The sequence below is a fragment of the Sciurus vulgaris genome (assembly GCF_902686455.1).
Source record: "Sciurus vulgaris genome assembly, chromosome: 8".
Classification (NCBI taxonomy): Eukaryota; Metazoa; Chordata; class Mammalia; order Rodentia; family Sciuridae; genus Sciurus; species Sciurus vulgaris.
In genome coordinates, this window is record NC_136468.1 from 1 (window position 1) to 19,716 (window position 19,716).

The window sequence follows — 19,716 nt, forward strand, 5'->3', positions numbered from 1 at the left end:
TAAACCCTAACCCCTAACCCCTAAACCCTATCCCTAACCACTAACCCCTAAACCCTATCCCTAACCCCTAACCCGACCTCAGAGATCCTTGGGGGTGCCGGGCGCTTCAGAGGTCACTTCCCAGGTCCTGGCAGTCTTTTAACTGCAGGGGAAGGGGAGTGGGTTTCGGGGAGATAGGGAGGGGTACATGTTGCCACATACCCGTTTCCCGGTCATGCACCCCAATAGTAAGTGCAATGCGACGGGAAGCAGACCTAAACAGACTCAGAGAAGCCTGCATTCCTTCACGGACTCAGGCGCCATTGGGACCCATTTTCCAGATGGGAAATGGTCATCAGTTACAGATGAGATTCTGGTTTTACAGGGCACAACGAGGAGGACGTGGTCATTGGGCGCCGAGCACTGCGGTTTTGGCCTCAGGGGCTTGTTGTGCAGGCTGAAATCAGACCCTGAGGGATGAGTACTCAAATCTTGTTCACTGTCACTTAGGACTGATTTTAGGGGGAGGTCAAGGTTTGGGTCCAGGCCCACCGAACCCTCATACAGCCACAATGTCATTATCACATTGATATATCGACTTCTCAGAATTTTTCAAGTACTTTAAAACTGAAAAGAGTGAGCCATAAAAACAGAAATAAAAGCAAATAATGAGGCACATGAGGTACTGCCCTCAGGCCCGTGAGGCCCCAGGAGCTGGGACCCCCATGCCTTCCCTGCAGCACCCCGAGTCTGTGCCTCAGTGTTTTTCCTTTCAGTGTCCTGGGATTTCTCCCAAGAAACACTCTCAATCCACAAAAAGTACTGTAGCATGCTATGTGAGCAGCCAAGGCCTGGACGAGGGACACAGTGTGAAACCAAGTCCTGCCAGACTATCACTTAGGAAAGTAAAGAACATGGCAGAGCTTCCTCCTCAGGGGGTGGGGCAGTGCACAAGAGGGCTTTCCTCCTTCTTCCTCACCTTTTCCTCAGATGGGTTTCCATTATCCCAAAGCCACAGTGGAGCCAGAGAGACATGGCCCCCAGGTGTCCTTAGCCAAGGCATCTCCCTGTGTGGGTCCAAAGGAGGAGGAAGCTCTTAATCATGGTCCCAAGGTGGGTGCAACGGTGGTCTCTCCCTTCGTAGTTTCCAAGGGTTAGGGTTAGGGTAGGTTCTAAGGTTCAGGTTAGGTTACCTCGCTGTGAACATGGCCTCCAGGTGTCCTCAGCCATGGCATTTCCCCAGATGAGTCCTGAGCAGAAGGAAGTTTGCAGTGGGCACAGGACACCCACCCCTGGCAGCAGATGAATCAAGGGGATCTGAAAAGGATGGACACTCAGTGACCATTGCTCCGTGGTGCCCTGCACCCCATGTGGCATTGCTCCGTGGTGCCCTGCGCCCCCATGTGGCATTGCTCCGTGGTGCCCTGCGCCCCCATGTGGCATTGCTCCGTGGTGCCCTGCGCCCCCTGTGGCATTGCTCCGTGGTGCCCTGCGCCCCCTGTGGCATTGCTCCGTGGTGCCCTGCGCCCCCTGTGGCATTGCTCCGTGGTGCCCTGTGCCCCCATGTGGCATTGCTCCGTGGTGCCCTGCGCCCCCTGTGGCATTGCTCCGTGGTGCCCTGCGCCCCCTGTGGCATTGCTCCGTGGTGCCCTGCGCCCCCTGTGGCATTGCTCCGTGGTGCCCTGCGCCCCCTGTGGCAGTCCTGGTGAAGCTCTGAAATTCATGGCTGTGATTTTTCCAGGCGTAATAGTAGAAATCAAACAATAGAGTTCGCCATTTCATTTTTTATCAGAATGGCTAAAGGTAGCAAAATACATGGTCAATAGGCAAAAGTACATCAGTTTTGTTATATATAAGCAAGAATGTATGAGAAAAATTGGAGTTTGAAAAACTATAAGAAAAATTTAAACGATACCACTTACAATTGCACCCCCAAAATTTAAAATATGTTTTAAATTACAATTTCACTTTCAGAAAATTTGAAACACAATTTAAAGAAATCAAACAAAATATAAATAAATGCAGAGACATGCCTTGTTCAGGTTGAGATGAACTTCTCTGAAATTTGATCTGCAGATTTGGTGCAATCACACCAAATTTCCAGCAAACTGTTTCTGGACCTGGAACAGGTGACAATGACTGCAGAAGGACAAAGAACTCACACATCGGGACCCCAGCACCTGTCAGAAGGCCAAAGGAAGGAAGAAAAGGTGATGCTGTGCAGGGACACACAGACCGACAGGTGGAGGCAAGCGGAAAGCCCTGCACACCCGCCTCACAAGACCTTCAGCCGAGAGTGGAGTCTCTGTGGCACAGAGGGTGCTGGAGGATCCGGAACCCTACGAGGGAAAATGGGATGGGAAAACGGTAGGTTCACAAAACCCCCTAAAACAGTGCAGACTTACATTTAGAATGTGGGACTATAAAAAGTCTAGAAGAAAATATGCATGACCACATTTCATGACGAGTTTCAAATACAGCTCCAAAACAAACCCACAAAAAAATTGATGATGTGGATTGTATTAAAATTGAAAATATCACTGAGCATGGTGGCACATGCCTACAATTCCAGCTACTAGAGAGTCTGTGGCAATTTAGCAAGACACTGTCTCAGAATTAAAAGTGGATTTGGCATGCATCCCCTGGGAATGATACCATTTTTTTTTTTTTTTTTTTTTTTTTTTTTTTTTAGTAAAATTGTCTCTAAGCACGGGGGCACACACCTGTAATCTCAGCAGCTCAGGAGGCTGAGGCAGAAGGATTGCAAATTCAAAGCCAGCCTCAGCAACTAAGTAACTTAGTGAGACCCTGCCAAAACAAAAAAAATTCTGGGGATGTAGCTGGGTGGTTAAGTGCCCCGGGTTCAAAAAAAGAAAAATAAAAAAGGAAGGAAGAAAGGAAGGAAGGAAGGAAGGTTGGTCAACTCTGTGAAAAAACATATTAAGGGAAAAAAGATCAACCACAGACTGGTGAAAATATTTGGAAAATACATATCCAATGTGAACTTGTAGCCTAAATATAGTACAAGACACAACAATAGGAAAACAAACAATCCAACTGAAAATAGGAAAAGATCGGAAGAGACAGCTCACAAAACACATGCAGATGGCCAAAAAAAAAAAATCATAGAAAGCATTTCCTACCGTGGCCTGACATGAGAGGAGCAGCCCGCACTGCGTGCTGGCCTGCCATGGATCACGAGGCTGCAGCTTCTCCACGCAGTGTCCACTGGAGCATGTGGAACCAGAGCTCTCACTCTGCTGGGGGAGCGCAGGACAGTTCACCACTTTTCAGAGCTCAACAGTTTTTTCCAAAGTTAAGCATGAGCTCACCATATGATCCAACAGAATCCGAAGAATTTAGACAATTACCTTGAAAATGTAGGTCTTGAAAAAATGTCTAAATACAGCATGCAACTACGTACAGACATTCCGTGCACAGCAGACAAGTGCTCTAAGGACTCACGATGTGCTTCAGTAGGCGGATGAAGAGCAGGACTGCCGTGCACCATGTCAGGGGGCCAGGGGCTCTCTGACCTGCCCCAGGCTCGGGGTCACATGTCCCGACCTTACCTTTATGCCTCACAGTAGGGAAAAGTGGGTTCTGCATGGAAGCACCTGTAAACTTGGATGGTAAACTCAGGACAACACAGGGGACAAAGCCCAGGTCTGCATCTTCCCGGGGGAGCCTCCCTGGGAAAGACAGCCAGACCTGGAAACAGCGCTGAGCCCCACAGTACCAGCCTGCAGGGAGAACCTGGAGGTGGCCTCGGTGCCCCGCAGGTCAGCTGGAAGGGCCCTGGGCTGCAGCACGCTGCCCAGTGCAGCTTTTCATTCTATCTTTCCCCAAAGCAGCAGCGGTGTTCTGAGGCTGCATATTGTTAATTAATTTCCTCAGAATTGCAGAGAGAGCTATGCCATTGCTGAGTCCTGATGTATAAACTATGAAATACTTAATATCCCACATCTTAATTTTGGTAATTCAAGCTAAAATAGAGCTCACCATCCCATGCCTTGATCTGAATGATTAGTGCTCTTTTTTAAGTATTTGTCCTCCAGATTTCATGTTCTAGAGACTTAATCATGGACATCCTGGAGCCCAGAGCGCCCAGGACTAGACAAATCTCGCCCTTCACATCTCTAGCACCCACACCCACCCCTAAAACCATCCCACTTTGGAAAAACCAAGATGCCCCTTTCATTTTTAAAATTTTTAAAAATAAATTAAATTAATTTTAAACTAACTTGAACATTTTATTTTTTAATTCATTTTTACCAATAAATAATTTCTTTTAAAGTAGCATCATCATCATACAATCTTGGGCATACATATATACCAATTTAAAAAATAAAGTTTCTCCCACAATAGTCATTATAGGTGTTAGTGTAACAGGCTATGAAATGAAATTACTTTAATGTATTAAAAAATTTCTAGGAACCAATCATGAATTTCAAGAGTTGGCATTTTCTACAATTGCATATATTCTAAAATAATAGACTAATACTTTCTTACAGAACAAAATTCAAACTATCATTGACATTTCAATATACTTCTAAGGAAATGGCTAAAAAATTTAGTACATCAAATCTGAAACAGTTTATGATTCTGATTTACAACTATGAAGATGCTATCAACTCCTATTTAAACTCTACCCAGTGATGCAATATACTTCAAAAATTATTTGGTCTGATAATCTTTAATATTGGTTGAAAGCACTCTGATGTTTGTTGCTCATGGAAGTTACTTTAATCCAATGTGCAGAAAAAAAGGTACAGTCGTCTGCTCTTACTTGAAATACATAAGGCCAACATTAGTATTTACACACTTAGAGGATTCTTAGATCTATCAGTTTAAGTAAGCATATCGCATTTCCTTTATGGATGGATCACGTGCCACAGAGAGAGCCTGAAAGCTTGGTGACATCCCACTAAGTTACACAAATCCTTCTTGTCCTGATTTTGAACCCAAATACAAGTCCGATTTCAAAATCCGTTAAGGATTACTTTGCTCTAGCAGGTCTCGGAACAGCTGCACAGGTGAGGACCTCGCACTGGTCTACTCCACCAACCCCTGGTGCAGAAGGACGGCACCCCAGGAAGAGGAACCTGTGACACCTGCCCATCCCCAGCTTCCTGGTGGGTTCACAGAATGAGGTAAGATGTGTGACCACAGCCTTTGGCATAGGTGTGTGGCAATCAAAATGGATGAAAAACACTTCAGCAAAGCAACTATTACTTGTCTACAAAATCTAGTGCCATTATGCATTTCCAGAACTTGGTTTCACACTTGCACAGTGTTCTTGGTCAACCACCCCCCAGCATTTTCTGGGTCTATAGGAAGAATGTTCATTAAGTTATTAACTGCTATTCTAACTATAAGTTGCATATAATTGTGATGATTGAGAAATCAGTTTACTCGATTACTGCTCCATGCAGTGCCTGCACAGTGTTCATGCAGAGGGTTATGAACAGGACAGAAGTCTCCCACTTCTAAACTGGACTCAAGAATCCTCAAATCAAAATCATAAAACAGAAGGGGAGGGAAGCTCACTGGCAACACCAGCAGACACCAGACAGGACAGTGAAACGGGTCAGAAGGTAGGAATGTTGTGTCCTTGACAAGTTTTAAAAACACCCAACCAGCCAGTATCTCATGTCCACCAAGGACGCGCTTCACTTGTTTCCACGAAGACACAGCGATTGGCATTTGCTGGTCGTGTTCAGCACCATCTGTCCGGGCTTCCCGGGCGCAGCGCTCCTGTCCGCCACCTCTGGCTGCAGGCTGCTCTCCTTCCACGGCAAGGGCCGCCGGCTACCACTGTTGGGCTGGCTCTGGGTGGCAGGGGTGGCTTGATTCCCCTCCCTGACTGCAGGCCTTGGCAGATGCCTGGTGCAGGAGACCCACACCCAGGCCTTTCCCCTCGGAGTCTCCTGAAGGAGGCACGTGGTCTGAAGCCTCTGTGGACACGTGGCATGCCAGACGTCTTCTGTTACTGTGAACTCTCTCCTGCTTCTCTAAGTCAGGGCTCAAATGAACGGTTCTCCCACACCTCGCAACTACAGGGCCTATCCCTGCGTGGAATTTTAGGTGTTCTTTCAAGTGGGTCTGTGCAGTGGACCATTTTGTACTATTTCACAAACAAATGGCCTGTCTGCTGTGTGGAGTTTCTCATGCTTCCTCAGTCTGCCTTCATCAAAAAATGTCTTACCATATGCTTGACAGGCAGTCTGCTCCTGATGGTGACTATAAAGCAAACACTCAGACTTCAGGCCCGGTGGCTGTTGTCCAGCCTGGCATCTGTCCATCTTCACCTCATTCATTCCCTCATTACATGTTAAGGCTTGAGGGATCTGGGACCCCAAATCTGTGAACTCTGTAGTATCCATGGATCTGGCTTCCTGGCCGCAGCAATTTACTTTTCAAACTTCCTCACTCCCCAGCTCCAAGTTGCGTCCTGAGCCCTGAGTGTAGGAGCAGATGACTTGCTGACCTCCTGACCTGGGAGCAGGGGCTTCTCCTGTGTCACAAGACTGCCATCCTGATCCTGATTTCCTCCACGTCACATCCTGAGTGTCAGCAGCATCTCCAATGGAGTGATTCATTTTGGGGCAATGTTTACTCTTTCATTGGCCCTTATTTTCATTGGGACCAGATATATCTCGCTTCTGAGAACAGTTTATCCAAAAATCTGATACCGATACTCTGAACCAATAATATTATTAAGTTAATTTCTTCCTTTGTTAAGGAAATTTTAGCTGTGTACATGTAGTTCAGGACCTCTTCAAATGTATCAGAACAAAGACAATCTATCTCTATTATGGAAGAGCTATCGACCTCAAACTTCTTGAAAAGCTTTCTAAAGTAGGTGATGCAGGCAGTGAGAACACATCTGCGTGCTCTGAATTTCACATCTTCAACCACGATAGCAACATCACAAAATTCTCCTTCCAGGCATTGCTTGTTTAGTGTTTCAGAAACAGTTTTATGATTAGCATAATTATATCTAATGGTTTCAGAAATACTGATGAAAAAACTCCACGAACAAGTCAGGCAATTATTTTAATACCTTAAACACCAAAATCTCCAGCTCAGAATATCTCTGATCAAGAGCACACCAGACCTGTAGCATGGCACAGCCTCAGACACTTCCCGTGAACTCCCTGCACGCTCTTAAGCTTGCAGGCCAGCATGGAATGGATGCTGGGTGTGGGGCACAGTGGGTGGCAGTGTTTTGTTCTGTTTTGTTGAGTTTAGGAAGATGGTAGAGTGAGGGAAATCATAGCAGCCCTCCTTCTGTGCAAGCACAGAATGTCTAGCCAGCTGTGAACACCCCCACCGCTCCCCACTTTCCTGTGCATGCATGGTGCAAGCTGGGGAAAGTGTGCTGCCAGCTTTCACAGCAGAGAACCTTCAAGATGCCCCTTTCCATCTTAACAAGATGGTGGGTAGACACTGTGCCAGGCACCAAGGGTCATTCAGCTGCTGTGCCTAAGTGCTGGGTCAGAAGTGCAAGGGTAGAACAGCTAACCGGAGTCCAGCTGACTATCAGAAGGTGCTGGGCCAGAGGACAGGATGGTCCCACAGACCCCCATGGGGTGCAGAGCCATCCAACAGACCTCAAGGGGGCAAGGGGCCAGAGGCACCAAGGTAGTGCAGCTAACTGAAGTTCAGCTGATTGCAATGTAGGTACTGGACCAGGTACACCAAGGATGGTCCAGCTGATTGCACAGAGGCCTGGGTCAGAGGCACCCAGGGTGGTCCCAGAAATTCCACAGGGTTATGGGGCCAGGGAGTCCACAGGGGCACCAAAGGTAGTCCAGCTACCTGCAGTCTGGATGATTGCAGGTAGGTGCTGGGCCAAGTGTACTAGGGTGACCCAATGACTGAACATGGGCCTGGGCCAGAGTCCCCAGGGCAACAGAAGTCACTGCATACAGGCAGCAGGCCAGATGTGCTAAGGACAGAGTGCACTGGATGCCAGGGTGACTCACCATGAGATGGGTCCAGCGAGAGGATGAAGGCCCTACAAGCTCAGGTGCAAGGATGCATGCTGCACATCAGGCATGGGAGTACCCACTGCAGGTGGCTCAGTTCTATCATCATTTCCCAACGAGGACTGCATAGCAGGAGAAACCTCAAAAACTGAGTCCATGGGGAGAGAAGGTGTAAGGCAGGCCCCACATGGTTGTAGTTAGGCTCCGTTACCAAGGCCTCCAGCAAGCTAAGTTATGCTTTCAGTGTGTGACTGAGGTCATGAGTCTGTTATGCTATGGTCAGTGTGTGGCCAAGATCATGAACACCTACTTCAGCATTTATGTACTCAAGGTCATAAACACTTGCCTGTGAGCTTGTGCCCACTGATGTTACCTGTTGGCATTGTGCCTTCTTTGTTCAGCTTTCATATAATAAAGGCCTATGGAAATGGCTCAGGAGGACTGGGTAAGGACTGTGGCCACCTCTGAATAAAGGATGACCAGTATTTCCATCCTGCCTCACACTTTTGTTTTCAACTGCCAGATTCTCAAACCTTGCTTCCAGACCTGAGCCTTCCCCTTCCCCTGATGGAAGTGTCCTGAGAGACCATGCAGGAGCTGAGCTTTGAAGGCAGAGCGAGGATTAACTAGTTTTCAGTTCAGAGCAAGATGAAGCTGAGGAGCAATGCAATCATTTAAAGCTGAGCTCCAACTGCTTCTGCTTCTCTCCCTCTGCACAGCCTTCTGGGAGGTGAGCCTTTTGCTCTGCACTCAGGTGTAAAGAGACCGTCTTGCACAGTCACTGTGAGAATTAGACATGATATATTTGATTTTGCTCTACAATGCAAGTATCCTAAGTAAGCACAACCATTAATGGTTTAAGGATCTTCGTGGGTGGGCTGGGCTGAGAGAAAAGTGTGGGTGCAGGGTGGAGCTCTAGTTGATGGCAGCGATTCTGGAACTGAGATCAGTGCATAGTGGGAAGCTGTCCACGATGAGGCCAGGTAGCACCAGGCACTACCTTGCATGTGGAGCTATCCTAAAGATGAGACAACTGCAGAGGATCCCAAGCAGGGGTCACAAGATCAAAACTTGAAAGAACTTGACTTTAGATCTACGTGTGGGCCAAACTTGTGAAGGATGGATGAAGTGGTGATGATCAGAGAAACCATGTTGGGGGTGGTATCCAAGACAGAGAGAACCCATGAGAAGAAGAAAGGAGGAGGGTGTGCTCTCCACCCAGCCTGCTGGATTAGGGTCTTCAGGACTGAGGTGCCCATCACCCCTGCCTGCCAGAGTATAATCATTAAGCAACGACACATCTTCTCCCCACCTTGTGACGCCTTGAAGTTCCTCCTGTGGCCTCGTCCTTACCTACTCCAGGATTTTTCAGTCATTATTGATACAATTTCTCTGGTCCCTCTGTCTCCTTGGCCCTGTTCCGTGCTCCTCTGAGGTGCTGTTGGTTGGTTTTCAGTCTCTTTCTCCTCTTAGGCTACACAGCATCTACCAATTTTGCTCCAAGCTGACTTGCTTGTTCTCTATCTCCTCAAATCTACTGCTGCACCCTTGACAAGGTTTAGACTTTGTTGTGATTTAGCACCAGATCTGTCACTGTGGTTCCCTCTGCCTCCTCAGGCATGTTCCTCTGGGTCAGCATATGTTTGCAATGGCCACTTTGGAGTCCTTCTTTCTGCAAGTCCTGCCACGGGCCACTATCATAGGCAGGTTCTGTTCTCATCCCCAGTGTATGGGGCATACTTTCTTGTTTCTTTGCATGCTTCATGGTGTTTGCTGCAGCTGGTTATTTTAGGTGTTAAATGATAGCAGCTGTGGATACTGATATCCCCTTTTGGATTTGCTACTGTTATTTGCTTGTTTGGTGCCTTGCTGGGTTGTCTTAGTGGGGTCTGTGCCCTCAGGGAAGCATATTTGGGGGCCTGCAGTCACCTGGGATAATGGTACTGGTAAGACACTTGTTCCTTCTTTCCCTGACCACACCCAGATAATTTCCTGTGGTTTGTTCTCTTTGACAATGCACTGGAGTATAAACTGTTCTTAAAACATAATACACGAAGCTTGAGCTCCTTTGAAGCAACAGTTTCTGAGGTCCGTGATTGGCACTCTTCTGCCCCTGGAAGGGCTCCTCCCAGCTTCTCTGAATCAGAATGTGGTTCTCTCATGAGTGACGTGATGGTTTTTGGAGTAGAGGATTCATGGACCAGACCTTATTCTGTCTTATCCTTGCTTCAACTTGTTTGAATGTTAGGAATCTTCAGATGCTGTTCAGACGACAGCCACCTGAGGGCGATGGGGAGCAGACAATCATACCAATCCCACCACACGCATGCTCCCTGTGAGTCAGAAGTTAACATCTAACATAATTCAGACCCTACAATTTTGCGTCTTCAGTGTTTGTAGATTACATATCCACATGAGTCATCTAGCTCAGGGGAAAATAGAATGAGAATCAACAGCCACGAGAAACACCAAGACTTGTTTGTTCCCTTGGAATGCTGCCTTTCTCATTGAGCTTCACCTCCAGGTGCATCTCTGGAACACTCCTGTTCTGACATCTCCCTAGTCTGAACATTCAGAACCCACAGTTGCAGTATACACATCAGCATTTAGCTATTCTCTATGCTGTGAACACCAGGTGGACCTGGGTTCCAGTCTTCTGTTGCTGCAGGAGAATAAACATAAAGTTTCAATACCTCTCTAGCTAAAAAATCTTCCACTCTTGAGTCTCTTGTACTGAACCAACACTTGGGATGCACTTCTTCCAACATGTAGTAAACTCCTTGGGATGTGACACATAGTAGACTCCCTGGTATGCAGCAATGTGTGCTGATTGTTTGCGTTCTACATTGGGGAACACCATCTACAGGCTGAAGATTTGCTCTAGGATGAAACTGATTTTCTCCATGAGGAAAGTGGAAGAGGGCAAATTGCCTGACTTCATCTGCTAACATCATGGAGTTCAATGGTGGAAAAATATACCCAAATCAGCCCAGACAGGCAGTGAGCAGAGTTCCAACCAGCAGCCTTTCCTTGGACTGCAAAGAAGTTGTGAGACAATTGCCTTCTTCAGCCTTGACTTGGCGAGAAGCTCCAAGTTTCCTGCTGCTCTGGCCACGCCCTGTGATCTGTGTAGAGTTTCCTCACAGAGGCCCTGCACAGATGTTGGGCAGGCCCAGGATGGCTGGAGTTAGGCTCCCTCACCAAGGCTTCTGGAGGGGTATGTTTTTAGGGTGTAGCCAAGGTCATGAATACCTGATTCAGGGTTGGCACTCCGGTACACAGGCACTTACCTGTGAGCACGTGCCCAGTGATGTACCCTGTTGACTCTGTTGGCCTTCTTTGTCTGGCCAGCATCTTTAAAGGCCTATGGAAAAGCATGGGGGGCTGATGGCTGGGGCTGGCAGCTGGCTAAGGCTGCTGCCACCTCCAAATAAAGCATGTCTACTCTCCCAATTGTGTCTTGCCTCTTCTTCAACCTGCCAGGATCCGGAATCTGTTTCCCAAGGCCTGAGCCTCCATCTGCCAACTGTTGTAGTCAGCAGGATCCTCCACAGGTGAGAGATTCTTTGACCCTAGAAGATGGGGGTGGAAGACCTGTGGCCATAGAGCAGCAGGTAGCACTTGGTTGCCATGGTCATGTTAGCATGGACTCCTGTGAAGAGTTGGGTGGGATGGGTGGGTCCCCTGTGAGCACAGAGAAGGCTTTACAGCAGTTAATTCCTGCCTACCCGATAGTACCGCTCGGAAGACAAGTGGGTTGAATTTTTCCGATTGCTTTGCAAGTGAACATGGACCCAATTCTTTTTTGGCCTCTTTATGTTAAGAAAATTTGGTTTGATGAAATTACAAAGAATTTCCTGAAACTTTTCCAAAGTTATCTTCTATTCATTCTGTGATTCAGATATTTTCAAATGTAGTGCTCTTGAAATGAGGGTCTTCATAAAGCACTGGAAAATTTCAGAGTAACATAAATTCTGGAAAAAAATTCTGTACAGCTTGGCTTTCCTGCCTGATGCCTCACTTGGTGTTTCCTGCTTCTGGCTGATGGCCTCCACATGTGCCTCACCCTGCACCAGGACAGATGGCCCACTGACCAAGGACAGACATGACAGTAGAAGCTGGGCAGCACCCTCCAGCAGTTCCTTCCCCTCGTGGGATTCCTGGGTGACACTCGGTCACGCAGAGAGTTGGATTCCTATAGAGGAGCTGGGGAAGAAAGCACTGGCGGCCATCGCACAGTGGGGAAACCTGGGCGTGGCTCCATAAGGGCACCACAGGAAGCAGGCAGGAGGGCGGGTGCAAATGCTCTGGAACTCAGCCACCTGCCCCCTGCAGCAGGAAGCACACACACACCCCCCAGGGGCCTCCCAGGGGGCGGGTGGGCTGGGGAGGAGGCTGTGGGTCCTACAGAACCAATCACATCTCAGCCTGTCCACCTACCAGCTGTGTTGGCTTAAGCTGGTCATTAAAGCTGTCTGTGTCCCAGTCTCTGTGCTTTCCTCAAAGGAGAGAGCAGTGAGAGAGCACAGACCAGGAAGATCCTGGAAACTGTCCCCTCAGCAGGAGAAGCAAAGGGCCACGTGGGGAGGTTGTTTCCAGGTGGATGAGTAAGGACCCTGCCACCCACTCCCAGGCAGGAACCCACTCCTGCTTCTGGGGGACAGTCAGGTAGCCAACAGTCACTTGCTCTCTGGGGTCAGCAGTCATTAAAGCCCTGAAATGACCTGTAGTTTGAGACCCGACGTGGTAAGCAGAACTCCACTGGATCTGGTATTAAGAACAGGTGTTCCCATTAACCTCACACCCTTTCCCAGATCCATGTATTGAAATAGCTTGTTGCAATATCTAAAAATAAATAATATCTAGCAAAAAGCAGGAATCAGAAAGACCTGGCGTAGAAACATGAAGGAGACGGGCAAGTGGAAGGGGAATTTGGGGAAGGAGCACAGGATGGAAATAACGCAGGCCATTTAGGGTAGTGGGTGGGCAAACGTCTTCCTGAAGGGCCAGCTTCCCAAGGCTCCTGCCCACTTCCCCCCTTGCCCCATGGGGCCACCGCCAGGCTTCCCCACCAAGACGGCCACCAGGACCCAACTCCCGGTGAGAATGAGTCTCCATCACCCCACGCGAAGCCCACGTTGGGGAGGAACTGCCAGAGCGTAACGCCATCCTGAGCCCAGCTGAGTCCACCTGAGTTCCTAAGGCGGGACTCGGACAAACACCGAACCCCGTTCAGGTGGGGCAGCGCCCCGAGGCACAGCGCTCAGAAACCACCAGAGCCAAGGAAATTGGCGATTTCACATCTGCAAATATGTCCAGCGAGCCGAGGGGACACCAGGGACACAGGGCACCGGGCCAGCCGTGTCCCGCCTACCCCATCCGACACCTGAAGAAAGCCAAATGGGCGAGGAGAAGGTCCCCCTCTGGTCTGCACGGGCCGCAGTGCCGCCGCGCAGCAGCGCATGCAGGGCAGTAGGCGTGCGCGGACACAGCCCAGCACGTGGCGCGGGGCCCGGAGCTTCTGCTGCTGGACCGAGGCTGCTGCTGGAGGGGTCTGTGCGCAGGCAGCGTGGAGAACAGCTCCTCCACTCCCTGCGGCGCCGGCCAAGGCAGGGGTTTCCCATGCTTGCCCGCAGCTCGCCCGCCCTGGGCTCACCCGCAGGTGCCGGTGTACAGGGCCCGCTGCGCCCCGTGCCCAGGCGGCCTCCAGCCCGGGGAGGCGCCGCCTGCCGTGTGCATCTGGGACCCGAGCCTCTGTCACTGCACCTGGGTCGCTTTCTAACTTGGGGATAAATCCAGCTTTATTCCCACGATATAACTATATAATTTGGCCGATATCCTTCCCCAGTGTCCCCTTCCTCTCCCTCCCCCGCCATTTGCTCTGCTCTACTGATCTGCCTTCGAGTTTCCATGAGATTCCCCCCACACCTTTCCTTGTTCCTCTCTAGCTTCCACATGAGAGAAAACATACGTCCCTTGACCTGCTGAGTTTGGCTTATTTCACTGAACCCGAGGTTCTCAGGTTCCATCCATTCTCCTGCAAATGACGTAATTCCATTTTTCCTTGTGGCTGAGTAAAACTCCGTTGTGGAATCTCTATACTGCTTTTCAGACTGGTTGCACCAATTTGCAACTCCAAATTGCATTGTACAAGTGTGCCTTTTTCCACACATCCACGCCAACTCTTATTGTTGCTAGTGTTCTTGATAATGGCCATTCTAATTGGAGTTAGATGAAATCTTAGGGTGGTTTCAATTTGCATTTCTCTATTTGCTAGGGATGATGAGCACTTTTTCATACATTTGATGATCACCCGTACATCTGTTCCTTAGCCCATTTATTGATTGGGTTCTTTGTATTTGGGGTGTAAAGTTTTTTAAGTTTTTTATAAACTTTGAAGATTAGTGCTCCGTCTGAAGTGTGTGTGTGGAAGAGATTTTCTCCCACTCTGTAGGCTCTCTTTTCACATTAGTGTTTCCTTTGCTGACAAAAAGCTTTTTAATTTGAATCTATCCCATTTATTTATTCTTGCTTTTATTTTTTGTGCTCTGGGGGTCTTGTTAAGGAAGTCTAGTCCTAAACCAATATGATGGAGATTCGGACCTACTTTTTCTTCTATTTGGTGAAGGCTCTCAGGTCTAATTCCTAGATCTTTGATACATTTTGAGAATGGACCCACCATTTGACCCAGCTATCCCACTCCTCAGTTTATACCCAAGGACTTAAAATCAGCATACTACAGTGATGTAGCCACGTCAATGTTCATAGCTGCTTAATTCACAATAGCTAGACTGTGAAACCAACCTAGATGCCCTTCAATAGATGAATGGATAAAGAACCTGTGGAATATTACTCAGCCATAAAAAGAGTAAAATTATGGCATTTGCTGGTAAATGGATGGAATTTGAGAATATCATGCTAAGTGAAATAAGCCAAGTCCAAAAAACCAAAGACCAAATATTTTATCTGTTAAGTGGATGATGATACATAATAGGGGAGTGGCAGGGGGAGCAAGAGAAGAATGGAGGAACTTTGGATGGTGTGGAGGGAAATGGGGGAAGGAAAGATAGTAGACTGAGACAGACAGTATTATCCCAGGTATATGTATGATTACATGAATGGTGTGAATCTACATTGTGTACAACCAAAAAAATGAAAAGTTGTACCCCAGTTGTGTACAATGAATCAAAATGCAGTCTGTAAAAATAAAAATTAAAAAAACTCCGTTGTGTATCTACACCACCTGTTCTTTGTCCATTCATCTGCTGATGGACACCTGGGCTCCTTCTGTAGTTTGACCACTGTGAATTGTGCTGCTGTAAACATGGGTGTGCCTGCACCTCTGCAGCATGATGACTGTGATTCTTCAGGTGTGGCTGGGTCACATGGCGCTCCCATGCCTAGTCTTTGAGGACCCTCCACACTGGTTTCCACAGTGCTTGTGCTCATTTGCAATCCCACAACAGGGTACAGGAGTTCCATTTTCTCCACATCCTCTCCAGCCTCTATAGCTGGTCATATTCTTCAAGGCTGCCATTCTGACAGGAGTGAGCTGAAACCTCAGGGTAGTCTTAGTTTGCAACTCACTGGATCTCAGTGTAGTCTTAGTTTGCATTTCCCTGATTGCTAATGATGTCGTACATTTTTTTCATATATTTCTTGGCCTTTTGTATTTTTTCTTTCGAGAAGTGTCTGTTTGATTCATTTGCTCTTTTTACTAAATAGGTTATTTGGGGGGGTGAATGTCAAGTTTTTTGAGTTGTTTATATGTTCTGGATATTAACCTGTCAGAAGAGGAACTGGCAAAGATCTCCTCCCATTCTGTGGGTTCTTTCACCACACTCTTGTTTCCTTTGCTGTGCAGAAGCTTTTTATTTGATGACATCCTGGGCCTAAGTTGGAGTGTTGGCCCTACATTTTTTCTCTAGGAGTGGCAATCAATTCTATGAAAATCATTTCCCACTGTCCTGCTTCCCCTGTGAGGCTTATTTATACAACTGAGAAACCTTCACTACCTGCCTGAAGGGTACCCTAGGGCACTTATTTGGGGATTCCAGAAGAAAAATGAGTCATTGGCCTGCTTCTGTTGCTGGTAAGACTTGGGAAGATTCACAATTCCTCTTGACGCCTGGCAAAACTCCAGACCACATTTGACTGTTGCTATTATTTACATTCAGTTCTGAAAGAAAGAAAAATGAGAAAATGCTGCTTTAGAATAAAATGGATTCTATAACCACTTTCCCAACCAGCAACAAGGACTGGCTTCTTTGCCAGGTGAGAGCCAGGGTGTTCTCTGAGGACTGTGCAGACACTGACCACCTGTGTCTGGGTTCTGCCAGCTGCTTCCTTACCACAGTGGCCAACACAATCTTGGGAATGACTGTGGATGGACCATCCACTCCTTCCCAGCCTTCTTGATCTGTGAGTGATGTGGCCTTCATGTGGTACTGCTGCCGTGGACTGGACGCCTGCTTGGGAACTTTACACAGGAGCAAGTGGGGAACGCAGAGCCCGCCCCCGCCCCAGGTGCTCTGCAGCAGACATGCCCCACCTTCCTGTGTGTTCTGCACGCTGACTGTCCTGTCCCCACTCTCCTGGGTCCTGGGAACTTGCTCACTCCTGTTTCCCGTCTACCTTCTGGAGACTGCTCTTCCGATGGGCCCTGGATTGCCTCATGGTTCCCTCTGCTCTGAACTCTCACACCAGCCTCCAGGGGCCCCCAGCAGGCATGCTCTGAGGGTGACTTTCATACACTCAGTTATCTGTGCACAGCAAAACCTAAAACCAAGTAGGGTGGTTTGTGCCCCGGGAAGAACAAGACAGGAGATACAGTATCTCAGGTCATCAGGTGCCACAAGGCACCCTGGGCTGTCTGTAGCCAGTGTTTGTAGATAGATTTTAGAATGGGAAGCAAAGTCCTGGGCACAGGCCTGGGCTCAGCTTGGCCGGCCACGCAGATGTAGAAATAAATCTGCCCTTATCAGCCTCATGAGAGAGGTATACCTGGGAGTCCCTGCACCCTGCAGGAGATAGAGGAGTTTCACTGTGAGCCATGTCTGCTCTTTGAGAGGTCTCGAAGCCTCAACCAGAATGAGGTGGGAAGCACAGACAACTGCAGGGGAAAGCTCAGAGGAGAGGGCTTCACTGCACACAGGGAGGGGTGTTGCTCAGGATCAATGGTTCCTTAAAAGAACTGTGCTGGTGACTATCCTGAACTATTCATGAAGCCTCTCCTCTTCCCAGCCCCCAAGTGAAACTTCTTCACCCAACAGTCCCACTCACGCAGGGAGCAATTGTGCACTTCTGTGTGTCCACACGCAAACCTTCCTCTTCTCCACATTCTTTTTCCTCTAGTGCTTATATTTTCAAGTTCGAAAGTGCTCTGTGACCTCAGGCTACATCAAACCAAATTAACAGAACATGCAAGGCTGACCCAAAAAAACCAAAGCAATCAGCTAATGCTAGGTGAACCACAAAGAAGGCTCTTCTCCTTCAGGCATGCTGACCTGGCCGGGAGTCGTGACGTGTGCTGGAAGAGGGACAAGAGAGCCCTCCAAAAACCCCAGCCTGGTCTTCTTTAGCGACCAAGAAAGGGCTCAATGCTTAGGGGAGAATGAGACTCTCTAAGCTCTCATGCTAAATATAATTAGGGCAGTGTGCTTTCCTGAAATCACCTTAAGGCAAATGGGGCATTTATTACATGACTAGTCTGCTGTATAGGAGGACTTCTCAAATCTTTCTGTGTTAGCCTTTGACACTCGGAGTCTGAAGTCTGTGAGTCTTGAAGGTTCTGAAATTGGTCCATGCAGAGAGAACGACAGGGAAGCAGAGCAGAGGGAGTGGTGGACCTTGAAATAATTCTGGTAAAGGACAAACGTATACAGCAGTAACTTACTACTGGACATTACAGTCTTAATGCAATGTGATAACTTGTGCTTTCTTCTGGAATTCTCCTTTAAATATTTTACGTATTTTTGTACATGCAGAATCCAAATGTGAGTCTCAGATGACACGGGAAAACCTCCCTCTCCTCCACATTCTTTTTCCTCTTGTACTTACATTTCCAAGTTTGAAAATGCTCTGTTGCACTTTTTTCCACATTTTTTATTGGTGCACTTTAGTTCATAATTGTGGGAATTGTTACATATTCATACATGTGCATTGTTATGGGGCGCAACTTAAGAACAGACTGATCACACAATGCCCCAAAAAATGGCTATTGGGAGAGCAGCCCTGACCACAGGGTTGTAGGGGTTCTTATACCAAAAATGACATCAATCATAAGTGTCTGTTGCTATGATTCCAAATTACACATTAACATCATGAGATCATTGCCAGAGGGGGAAGTGGGTCAGAATGACCCTTACCTAGGTACAAACTAAAGAATGGTTGCTAACATCCACACAATCACCGTACGTTGTTTAGGAGCAATAGGAATCAAAAGAGATCAATTCTTTACTACAGAGGAGTTGCCCAAATCATCACCCAAAGACTAGACCACTTGGAAGACTCAGACAATGAAGACAGAATATTTAATCTTGAAAATAAATTTGCCCAGAGAAGATGGTAAGAAATCATGAGCAGAATCTCCAAGAACTATGGGACATCATGAAAAGATGAAATTTAAGAATTATTGGGATTGAGGAAGGCACAGAGATACAAACCAAAGGAATGAACAACCTATTCAATGAAATAATATCAGAAAATTTCCCAAGCCTGAAGAATGAAATGGAAAATCAAATACAAGAGGCTTACAGAACACCCAATGCACAAAATCACAACAGATCCACACCAAGGCACATTATAATGAAAATGCCTAACATTCAAAATAATTAGGATTTTGAAGGCCATGAGAGAAAAGCATCAGATTACATATAGGGGGAGACCAATACACATAGCAGCCGACTTCTCAACCCAGACTCTAAAAGCTAGAAGGGCCTGGAACAACATATTTCAAGCTCTGAAAGAACATGGTTGCCAACCAATAATCCTATACCAAGCAAAACTAACTTTCAGATTTGAAGATGAAATCAAATCCTTTCATGATAAACAAAAGTTAAAAGAATTTACAAATAAAAAGCCTGCGCTACAGAATATTCTCAACAAAATATCCTATGAGAAGGAAATGAAAAACAACAATGTAGGTCAGCAAAAGGAGGCACTACCTTAACGAAAAATCCACTCACAGGAGAAATCAAGCCAAGTTAAACCCAAATGACTGGGAACACAATCATATCTCAATAATAACCCTGAACATTAATGGCCTAAACTCATCAATCAAAAGACATAGACTGGCAGAATGGATTAAAAAGAAAGACCCAACAATATGTTGCCTGCAAGAGACTCATCTCATAGAAAAAGATATCCACAGACTAAAAGTGAAAGGATGGGAAAAACCTACCACGCACATGGATTCAGTAAAAAAGTGGGGGTTTCCATCCTTATATCAAGCCAAAGTGGTCAGAGGATAAAGAAGGATGTTTCATATTGCTTAAGGGAATCATAAATCAGGAAGACATAATGATCATAAATATTTATGCCCCAAACAATGGTGCATCCCTGTACATCAACAATCCTTCTCAATTCCAGGAATCACATAGACCACAACACAATAATTCTAGGTGACTTTAACACACTGCTGTCACCACTGGATAGATCTTCTAAACAAAAACCAAACAAAGAAACCATAGAACTCAATAACACAATCGATAACCTAGACTTAGTAGATATATATAGAATATTC

The 19,716-nt window shown here is 47.1% G+C and overlaps 1 pseudogene across 1 annotated transcript; it reads right to left on the minus strand.

Moving 5' to 3' along the window:
- Positions 1–6,028: 6,028 nt before the first annotated feature.
- Positions 6,029–16,414, minus strand: LOC306668924 (zinc finger and BTB domain-containing protein 14-like; annotated as a pseudogene). Its single transcript has 4 exons — positions 16,325–16,414; positions 13,348–13,527; positions 11,264–11,337; positions 6,029–7,012 (listed from the first exon to the last, which is right to left on the minus strand). The product of its transcript is annotated as a zinc finger and BTB domain-containing protein 14-like (transcript).
- Between the last annotated feature and the right edge of the window lie 3,302 nt (positions 16,415–19,716).